Below are 11,904 nucleotides of genomic sequence, written 5' to 3' on the forward strand. Positions count from 1 at the left end.
GAATGGAGGTCAGTGGAGGGATTGGTAGAGAGGGGTGGAGGACACTGAATGGAGGTCAGTGGAGGGATTGGTAGAGAGGGGTGGAGGACACTGAATGGAGGTCAGTGGAGGGATTGGTAGAGAGGGGTGGAGGACACTGAATGGAGGCCAGTGGAGGGATTGGTAGAGAGGGGTGGAGGACACTGAATGTAGGCCAGTGGATGGATTGGTAGAGAGGGGTGGAGGACACTGAATGGAGGTCAGTGGAAGGATTAGTAGAGAGGGGTGGAGGACACTGAATGGAGGTCAGTGGAAGGATTAGTAGAGAGGGGTGGAGGACACTGAATGGAGGTCAGTGGAAGGATTAGTAGAGAGGGGTGGAGGATACTGAATGGAGGTCAGTGGAAGGATTAGTAGAGAGGGGTGGAGGACACTGAATGGAGGTCAGTGGAAGGATTAGTAGAGAGGGGTGGAGGACACTGAATGGCTGGTAAGGTGGATGAGTCTGGCAGCGGCATTCATTATGAACTGAAGGGGGGATGGTCTATGTAAAGGTAGTCCAATGAGGAGGGAGTTGCAGTAGTCGAGGTGAGAGATGACCGGGAAGTGAATTAGAAGCTGGCTGCCATAGGGTCTATTGATATTGGCTGCTGAGAGATCTGTTGTAGTTGCCGGCGGTCTATTGTTCCTGGGGTGGTATTTTGTTGTGAGGGGGGTCCATTGTTGCAGAGGGGGGGGGTTATTGTTGTGTCGGGGATCTGTTGTTGCTTGGGGTCTCTTAGCACCAAAAAATGATACTTATCTCTGTATTCTCTATAAGGGCATTACAGAGAGGTAGGTAGGGGGTGGATCCAAGTAACCATGGTTGGAGGTGGGTAAGGGGTGGAGACAAGGAGTGACTCAGAAGGGGGGAGTTCCTGCACCTACTCTGAAAAAGAAAGCCCTGGGTCGAAGAGTCCTTCTATGTCTAAACAAGGTGATAGCATATATCCAGAAGCGGGGGTGGGGGGTGGAGTAAACCCTTAGGAAGAATGTACACTCAAAAATCAAGTGGTCTCAACATCATTAAGAGTAGTAGTATGTACACCAGCGGCCCAAAATCAGCTTGCCGGCCCATTGAGCCTCTCCTTCTTGTTAAACATGGAATGGTCCTGCCGTCAAGCAGCCTTCAATCAATTGCATGGGTCACTGGAGATCGACTTGGCAGCGACATGAAATTTCAAGTGTGTCGGATTCTTGGCAGAAGCTCAGTACCTGACGGTGGATGGAGTAGATTGCCAGCATCATCCATGGAACATTCAGCTGGGTTACATTTACCACCCTACTCCAGTGATCTCCAGATTTTTAGCAAAACTCAAGTGAGGATAACAGCAGTCATACCGTTCTTGGCTGAGGAGACCATGGTACCGTTCTTGTCTGAGAAGACCATGGTACCGTTCTTGTCTGAGGAGACCATGGTACCGTTCTTGTCTGAGGAGACCATGGTACCGTTCTTGTCTGAGGAGACCATGGTACCGTTCTTGGCTGAGGAGACCATGGTACCGTTCTTGTCTAAGAAGACCATGGTACCGTTCTTGTCTGAGGAGACCATGGTACCGTTCTTGTCTGAGGAGACCATGGTACCGTTCTTGGCTGAGGAGACCATGGTACCGTTCTTGGCTGAGGAGACCATGGTACCGTTCTTGGCTGAGGAGACCATGGTACCGTTCTTGGCTGAGGAGACCATGGTACCGTTCTTGGCTGAGGAGACCATGGTACCGTTCTTGTCTGAGGAGACCATGGTACCGTTCTTGTCTGAGGAGACCATGGTACCGTTCTTGGCTGAGGAGACCATGGTACCGTTCTTGTCTGAGGAGACCATGGTACCGTTCTTGTCTGAGGAGACCATGGTACCGTTCTTGGCTGAGGAGACCATGGTACCGTTCTTGGCTGAGGAGACCATGGTACCGTTCTTGGCTGAGGAGACCATGGTACCGTTCTTGGCTGAGGAGACCATGGTACCGTTCTTGGCTGAGGAGACCATGGTACCGTTCTTGGCTGAGGAGACCATGGTACCGTTCTTGGCTGAGGAGACCATGGTACCGTTCTTGTCTGAGGAGACCATGGTACCGTTCTTGTCTGAGGAGACCATGGTACCGTTCTTGTCTGAGGAGACCATGGTGTCCACAATGTTTGCCGCTGAGCAGGGAACCTACCTCTGATTTCTCTTTCAATGTTATCAGACCTGTTGACATGGGGTCAACCACTTTTATCTGGCTCACAAGACGTTACATCTGATGGCCTTGTAGGTTAAGAGGAGGTTATTTGGCCAGGGTTGTTTTTCAGAAGTTGACCCTTTTTACAAGCAAGAGAAGCTTCTACAAATAAAATGAATCGTAAAAAATGGTCGAACTTTCTCTACTTTGTCTTGAAACGTCCCGGCAATAGAATCCGTTCAACCACTACAATTGCTACAACTTGACCTCGAGAAAGGCCTACCATAGTTTCTAGCAGACTCAGACCTGTTCACACTTTGCATTCGTTTAGCTTCAAAAATGATCCCCCATGTCACTTTCTTAGTTCAAAGCACCTCCAAAGTCTCCATAGAAGTCTATCACAAAGCTCGCTATCGCTAACAGCACCTGCAGCTTTTGAGAGGCTTTTATTCATAGTTAGCTTTGCTTTGTTTTGAAAGTATTGCAGGTATGAGATATCCCAGAATGCACTGGGAAACCAACAACCGAATGGGAAAGACATCATCAGCAGTCACTTCCGGTTCATGTGTATGTACTCTGGGAGTGTCTGGTGCAGACATCTGGTGCACACTGTTGAGTAGCAGGAAGGTAAGCAGGTTCTGGACTGGAGCGCATGAACTAGCAGGTGGCACACGCGGTGTGCAACATGGGAACGCTATAGCTGAGGATGAACGGGACTGGAGAGTGAGGACTGAGTGCCAGAGGATCAGCAGAGCTGGGGGACCGGAGCAGGAGAAACTAGCAGATGTGACACGTGGTGTGCAACATGGGAGCAATATAGCAAGAAGTGAGTGGTGATAGGAGAGAGAGAAGGATCAGAAAACCAGAGTATTAGCAGAGCTGAGGGTTACTACTGAGTGGAGGATCAGCAGAGCTGGGAGTTACTACTGAGTGGGGGATCAGCAGAGCTGAGGGTTACTAATGAGTGGGGGATCAGCAGAGCTGAGGGTTACTACTGAGTGGGGGATCAGCAGAGCTGAGGGTTACTACTGAGTGAAGGATCAGCAGAGCTGGGAGTTACTACTGAGTAGGGGATCAGCAGAGTTGAGGGTTACTACTGAGTGGGGATCAGAGCTGAGGGTTACTAATGAGTGGGGGATCAGCACAGTTGAGGGTTACTACTGAGTGGGGGATCAACAGAGCTGAGGGTTACTACTGAGTGGGGGATCAACAGAGCTGAGGGTTACTACTGAGTGGGGGATCAGCAGAGCTGAGGGTTACTACTGAGTGGGGGATCAGCAGAGCTGAGGGTTACTACTGAGTGGGGGATCAGCAGAGCTGAGGGTTACTACTGAGTGGGGGATCAGCAGAGCTGGGAGTTACCACTGCATGAGAGATAAGCAATACTAAACTGGGGAACAGCAGAACTGGGAGTTACTACTGAGCAGGGGATCTGCTGAACAAGGGTACTAAGAAGCTAGGGATCTGCTGAACAAGGGTACTAAGAAGCTAGGGATCTGCTGAATAGGGGAACTCATGAGCTGGGGTTCTACTGGGCCCCTTTAATGAAAATCAACGCACACAGGGCATTTGCCATGCTTCAAAAAAGCATCACCAAAGCATCAAAAAATACATTGAAGCGCTAGTCGATTTAATGTGTGTTAAAGTTGAAGCAATGGTAAATGAGCCCTTAAAGTGTAGGTCTCGGCCTTACCAGCCGTGGGAAGTACAATGCCTTGAAAAAGTATTCATACCCCTTGAATTTTCCCACATTTTCTCATGTTACAACCAAAAACGTAAATGTATTTTATTGGGATTTTATGTGATGGACCAACACAAAGTGTCACATAATTGTGAAGTGGAAGGAAAATGATAAATTAAATAAATATGTGAAAAGTGTGGGGGGAGGGGCATTTGTATGGCGGCCCCCGGAGTCAATACTTTGTAGAACCCCCTTTCTCTACAAGTCTTTTTGGAGGTGTCTCTACCAGCTTTGCACATCTAGAGAGGACATTTCTGCCCATTCTTCTTCTTTGTAAAATATCTCAAGCTCTGTCAGATTGGATGGAGAGCGTCTGTGATCAGCAATTTTCAAGTCTTGCCACAGATTCTCAATGGGATTTAGGTCTGGACTGTGACTGGGCCATTCTAACACATGAATATGCTTTGATCTAAACCAGGAGTCTCCAAACTTTCTAAATAAAGGGCCAGTTTACTGTCTTTCAGTCTTTAGGGGGGCTGGACTGTGGTCATTGGGGGTAGAAATTGTCCTGGCGTCAGTGAAGGTAAACATTGCAAGGAGGAACAGTGCCCCATGGTTGGTGTCAATTTGAGGTATTGTCCCCCCCCATCGTTGGTGTCAGTGGAAAGAATAGTTCCCCATTGTTGGTGTCAATGGGAGAAACAGTGTCTTGTATCAGTGGGAGGAAAAGTGCCCCGGGGGCCGAAAAAAGGCAAGCAAAGGGCATCTGGCCCTAGGGCCACAGTCTGGAGACCACTTATCTAAACCATTCCATTGTAGCTCTGGCTGGATGTTTCAGGTCATTGTCCTGCTGGAAGGGGAACCTCCGCCCCGGTCTCAAGTCTTTTGCTGACTCTAACAGGTTTTCTTCTATGATTGTCCTGTATTTGTCTCCATCCATCTTCCCATCAACTCTGACCAGCTTCCCTGTCCCTGCTGAAGAAAACCATCCCCACCACATGATGCTGCCACCACCATGTCTCACGGTGGGGATGGTGTGTTCAGGGGGATGGGCAGTGTTAGTTTTCCACCATACAGAGTTTTGCTTTTAGGCCATAAAGTAGAATTTTGGTCTCCTCTGACCAGATCACCTTCTTCCACATGTTTGCTGCCCCCTCCCCCACATGGCTTCTCACAAACTACAAACAGGACTTCTTATGACTTTCTTTCACCAATGTCTTTCTTCTTGTCACTCTTCCATAAAGGGCAGATTTGTGGAGAGACGACTAATAGTTGTCCTGTGGACAGATTCTCCCCCCTGAGCTGTGGATCTCTGCAGCTCCTCCAGTTACCATGGACCTCTTGGCTCTTCTCTGATGAATGCTCTCCTTGCCCGGCCCGGTCAGTTTAGGTGGACGGCCATGTCTTTGTAGGTTTGCGGTTGTGCCATACTCTTTCCATTCTCCGATGATGGATTGAACAGAGCTCCGTGAGATGGTCAAAGCTTGGGAGTTTTTTTTTGATAACCGAACCCTGCTTTATACTTCTCCACAACTTTATCCCCGACCTGTCTGGTGTGTTCCTTGACCTTCTTGATGCTGTTTGTTCACTAAGATTCTCTAACAAACCTCTGAAGGGTTCATGGAACAGCTGTAGTTATACTGGGATAAAAGTACACACAGTTGACCTTTGAAGACAATTGGTTCCACTAGATCTTAGTTAGGGAGTATCAGAGTAAAGGGGGCTGAATACAAATGCCCCTCCCCCCACACTTTTCACATATTTATTTGTATCATTTATCATTTTCCTTTCACTTCACAATTATGTGCCATTTTGTGTTGGTCCATCACATAAAAATCCAATTTATGGTTTTGGTTGAAACATTGCAAAATGTGGGACATTTCAAAGGGTGTGAATACTTTTGCAAGGCACTGTATCCATTGGGCACTAAAATCTCTAGTTATTGAGTCCTGAAAGGTTTGTCGAGATCAGACCACCAAGAAAGCCTTTTTCTCCCACATCGGATTTATCTACAGTCCTGGAAGCTTTCTTAAAGAGGAAGTAAACCCTGATGGGTTTACTTCCTCTTTGATTCCCTGCAAAGGTAAAGCATAATGGACTACTATGCATCGCATCGCATCGTAGTCCATTATGGCTCACTTACCTGACACCAGCGATGTCACTGCTGTCCCCTGTAGTTCCGAGCGTCCATCTTCTTGGTGGGTCTCGCTGCTCCGGCGCTGTGATTCGCCGGAGCAGCAATGACGTCACTCCCGCGCATGCGCACGGGAGCCGACTCTCGCGGCATATCGCTGCGATCTGCAGCTTACCCAGTGCGCCTGCGCACTGCTGTCTAACCTATCAGATAAGTAAGCTAGTGGCTTCCCACCAAAGACATGTGGACTACTAAGCCCAATAATAGTGCTGAAAGAACGCGCCATAATAGAACCTGATTGGCTCATGTTGGCTGACATCTATTTTATTATTATTATTATTATAATACACGAGTTATATAGAGCCAACAGTTTACGCAGCGCTTTACAATGTATAGGGGGGCACAACACAATTACAGTACAGTTCAATACAAAAGGTACAGGAGGGCCCGGCTCGTAGAGCTTACAATCTAAAGGGAGGGGGTGGTGGTACAAAATGTAATAGCTGCAGAGAATGATTTGATGGGGGGGCTCGGGACAGTTGTTAGGTGGGTGTGGGATAGGCTTCCCTGAATAAATGAGTTTTCAGGGGATCTCCTAAAGGTGGACAGGGTAAAGGGCTGATCGGACAGACTGGGGCAGGGAGTTCCAGAGGATGGGAGAAGCTCTGGAGAAGTCCTGAAGACGAGCATGGGAGGAGGTAACAAGGTAGCTAGAGAGCAGGAGGCCCTGGGAGGAGCGGAGGGGACGATTTGGGTGATATCTGCAGATGAGGTTGGTGATGTAGATGGGGGGGGGGGATGTTGTGAATGGCCTTGTATGTTATGGTTAGTATTTTGAAATTTACGCGGTGGGGGAGGGGAAGCCAGTGAAGGGATTGGCAGAGAGGGGTAGCACTCATGGATGAGTTAGCGAGGCGTATTAGTCTAGCAGCAGAATTCATCTTTTGCATAAGGTGTTCACAATGTCCAGACGCTGCTACGTAAAGAAATTAGTTCCGGGAGCTGCAGCCCAGCCATATAGTGGGCTCTTAAAATTAACTTTCGGAACCGCAAGGTAATGGTGAACTGGAGCCCTCCCCCATTGTTGGTTTCCAATGAACTAGGAGGTGTGTAGCTGGTATGGCTAGCTAATGACTGCAAGTGTGCCATCATTGATCTGGGATAGGCTATTGTGTGGGCCTTAACTTTTTATAGCTATGCAATGGTCCAATGGGCAGAAGTAGGCGGGGGCTACTACCACATGTATGCTGCCATGGAGGCACCAGGAAAATATATTCTCATATGTCTTTCACTTTTAGTTAAAGCGGGGTTCCACCCTAAAGTGGAACTTCCGCTCATCGGAAACCCCCCCCCCCACCTCCGGTGTCACATTTGGCACCTTTCAGGAGGGGGGGGGGGGTGCAGATACCTGTCTAAGACAGGTATATGTACCTACTTCCGGGCACAGATTCCCACGGGAGTCTATGCCATTTCGTGTCCCGCTGTAGTATTTATAGCTGCTGCCTTTTAATATTTTTTTTGGAGCTGGAATCCCTCTTTAAAGTCCCTCACCCTCTACCTGAGGGCCTAAACCTATTAGCCTACCTGGCAGCCACCTTTTCCTTCACAAAATTGCAAAAGCACATAGGCGTGTCACGTGTGCCTAGCCACACCCTAACCACCCTGCACAGTGTCAATTTCCCCTGATTCCATGCGCCCCGTCTCCCCCTGTGCTGCTGCCAGCTTCCCCCTCCTCTCCTGCTGGCTCTGCTGCAGGGGATGTTTCAGGATGGAGAACGGGGAAGGGGTCGGTAAATATTTAATTTACCACCCCTTCCTTTTCTGAAAGAGTGCAGTGAGTAATATGTACTGGTCACACCTGTGTTCATTCTTAACGGAAGCATTGTAAGCTAGGTTTACTATGCTTCTGTTTATGAATGAACAGGAAGCCTCTCAGCACAGAACACTTCCCATTCGTTCACTGTCCGGTGCAGCTGAGGCTGCAGAGAAACAGACTGGGGTAGGTCTGTCCTCAAGCCCTTACGCTCTCCTAAAAGTGAGACATCAGGCGCCTGTTTAGACCCTTGATATTCCACCAAAGTCCAACGGGGCTCCTAAAAAAAAATTGGAAAATATTGAAGAAATATATTTAACAACCTAAAATTGTAAAAAAAATTATAAAAATAAAGACTACTGGCACCAATCTCTGCTCTACTGACTCGGCCCACTGCCCAGCTGATATACACGTGTGTTTGGGCTCTGGAGCGCCCACCAATGAAAAAGCAGTTTGGGATTCTGCATAGGCGAATAAAAGGCCAGGAAGCCACAGCAAGCGCCACAGCAAGCGCCACCGCTTCTTGGCTTGTCAGAGCAATCAAGAAAGCCTACACCCTACAGCAGGGCGTGACAAACCCCAGGCGCCAGGTCCCATTGGGGCCTAGAATTAGTGGCCTGGCATAGACTGCGGTAGGCGTCTCCTAACTTTTTTTTAGCTGGCTCCTAGATTCCAAGCAAAATTTGTCAAGCCCCGCCTTACAGAATCTCCCCATTCCAGAAGACCTGAGAGTACAGCGGACAAGGGCAAGGGCCGCTTCCTGGGCAGCGTCCCGCTGAGACTTCCTTGAGACAACCTGCAAGGCAGCAACCCGGTCCTCACAGAGACCTTTCATTTCACATTACAGGGCAGACCCAGCGGAGTTTGGGAAATCCACAGGGCAGCATTGTTCTTTTACCATTCATTGATCTTGTCATTTGCACCCTCCTGATTGGACGTGTTTATTCCCAGTGTCTGCCGTTACAATGTGCCAGGAAAAGAGAAAAATTGTATAGTTGCCTTTCCAAAAATTGTCCTTTAGTGCCACCACCTGTGGCCAGTAACAGTTTGATGTGGCAGGTTCTCTTTACCGAGACATCAGGAGGTCCCACGTCTTCACTGCTTTCCACAAAACGTAATAATGGAGCACCAAAAAAAACTTCCCCGACCACGGAAAACACTGAAATCGATGGCAGAACCCAGAAGTCATGTCACACAATTCTCTGCCCTGTTTTTACTCAGAAGGCAAAAAAACAAAACTGTATCTCACATAACACCCCCCTCAGTCACATTTTTGATTATATTTCATTCTCTTTTCCTGTGAGAACACTGAAGAAATTACACTTGTTTGGATGGATTAACAATCCGGTGACGGTGCCGCAGACTACCATAGAGGTGCCCATCTCTATGACTGTGGAAGGCCGGAAGCAACAAAATTACTAAGGCTGATGTAAACACTGCCATTTTTTTTTTTTTCAATGTGACAACACTGAAGAAATGACACTTGTCTACAATGTAAAGTAGTGAGTGTACAGCTTGTATAACAGTGTAAATTTCCTGTCCCCTCAAAATAACTCAACACACAGCCATTAATGTCTAAACCACTGGCAACAAAAGTCAGTACACCCCCTAAGTGAAAATGTCCAAATTGGGGACAATTAGCCATTTTCCCTCCCCGGTGTCATGTGACTCGTTAGTGTTACAAGGTCTCAGGTGTGAATGGGGAGCAGGTGTGTTAAATTTGGCGTTATCGCTCTCACTCTCTCATACTGGTCACTGGAAGTACAAAATGGCACCTCATGGCAAAGAACTCTCTGAGGATCTGAAAAAAAAAAAAGAATTGTTGCTCTACATAAAGATGGCCTAGGCTATAAGAAGATTGCCAAGACCTTGAAACTGATCTGCAGCACGGTGGCCAAGACCATACAGCAGTATAACAGGACAGGTTCCCCTCAGAACAGGCCTCGCCATGATCCACCAATGAAGTTGAGGTCACGTGCTCAGCGTCATATCCAGAGGATGTCTTTGGGAAATAGACGTATGAGTGCTGCCAGCATTGCTGCAGAGGTTGTAGGGGTGGGGGGGTCAGCCTGTCAGTGCTCAGACCATACGCCGCACACTGCATCAAATTGGTCTGCATGGCTGTCATCCCAGAAGGAAGCCTCTTCTAAAGATGATGCACAAGAAAGACCACAAACAGTTTGCTGAAGACAAGCAGACTAAGGAGATGGATTACTGGAACCATGTCCTGTGGTCTGATCAGACCAAGATAAAGGTATTTGGTGTCAGATGGTGACAAGCGTGTGTGGGGGCAACCAGGTGAGGAGGACAAAGACAAGTGTGTCTTGTCTACAGTCAGGCATGGTGGTGGGGGTGTCATGGTCTGGGGCTGGATGAGTGCTGCCGGCACTGGGGGGCTACAGATCATTGAGGGAACCATGAATGCCAACATGTACTGTGACATACTGAAGCCGAGCATGATCCCCTCCCTTCAGAGACTGGACCGCAGGGCAGTATTCCAACATGATAACCACCCCAAACACACCTCCAACACCACCACTGCCTTGCTAAAGAAGCTGAGGGTAAAGGTGATGGACTGGCCAAGCATGTCTCCAGACCTAAACCCTATTGATCATCTGTGGGACATCCTCAAACGGAAGGTGGAGGAGGGGAAGGTCTCCAACACCCACCAGCTCTGTGATGTCATCATGGGGGAGGGGAAGAGGACTCCAGTGGTGACTTGTGAAGCTCTGGTGACCTCCATGCCTAAGAGGGTGAAGGCAGTGCTGGAAAATAATGGCGGCCACACAGAATATTGACCCTTTGGGCCCAATTTGTAGATTTTCACTTAGGGGTGTCCTGACTTTTGTTGCCAGCGGTTTAGACATTAATGGCTGTGTGTTGAGTTATTTTGAGGGGACAGGAAATTTACACTGTTATACAAGCTGTACACTCACTACTTTACATTGTTTTATAGGGGTCAGCACTAATACCAGACAAGAACTGTAGATAGAGGTAAGCAACTTCACCCTCTACATTATCCTTATTAATGGTCTCCCTTGCAGTCCCGTTTTCTGTAGGGGGAAGGCAGAGAGACAGGAAATGATGGACATCTCTGCAATGGGGTCACAATAGGGTGAGGAAATTATATATGTGTATATATATATATATATATATATCTCAATGACTTATGGCAAATAAGCATTGGACCTTTTTGAATAAAGCAGAAGTAGAGATGGCAGGTAGAGGGAACATTCCAGAAGTCAGGATTGTGTAATCACATGTGGAGGATGTATTTCCATCACACTGGCACTTCAATACCTCCTCTTCTATGGCAGTAATAAGAGCTCTGTATGGGCGCCTGACATTTTGGATGGATTCAGGAAGAACAGTAGGGTGGCATAGGACCCGGGTAGCACCAGCTTCTAAATATTCCACAGGCAACATCCAAACTGACAAAAACTGAATAAGAAAAGTCCATGGGTGGCAAATTCTCATCTCCTGGCTCACCTAATGTTAGCAGACATCTGGGAACTCCACCAGAATCAATACCCTCTACCTTCACATGTTCTGCCATACATACCGTGCTAGATTGGTCTCTGCTCCCCTCTCCTGCAGTTACACTGGGATTTTAGGGTCCTTTCCCTCCTCTCCAGTTGCACCATCATAAAAAACAAGGTGACTGAGCCCCACCTGTCCCTCCCCCATTCAGGAGCTCCAGCACAGGACAGCTGCCCCATCAATGACACTACAAGTGGAATATCAGTATTGGAGGGGGAATGTCCTATGAGATAAGAGCGCCACAGATCCGGCCACTTCTCTAAAGACATTTCTATTCGCCCAAAGCAGCTCAACTCCACCACATACTGGAACTCGGAAAATTACATGTGGCTTTCAGTAGCTTTGGATGAGAGGATTCAGACTAAGAAATAACGCCTGAAAATGACCCCAATTGTCAATATCATGGCATAGCCCATCTACAGGAGCCAATCACAGAGTACCGCATTCCTCAGTGCACTTACCAGGTACTGGTCAATGGACTGCCCAACATTGCAGCATAGAATAGCAGCCTAGAGATGTCCAATGAGAAGCAAGTCATTATACAGAGACACACAAGGCAGAA

Source organism: Lithobates pipiens, unplaced genomic scaffold (assembly GCF_037356315.1).
Source record: "Lithobates pipiens isolate NorthernLeopardFrog02 unplaced genomic scaffold, aLitPip1_a1.2 Scaffold_28, whole genome shotgun sequence".
In the NCBI taxonomy this organism is placed as follows: Eukaryota; Metazoa; Chordata; class Amphibia; order Anura; family Ranidae; genus Lithobates; species Lithobates pipiens.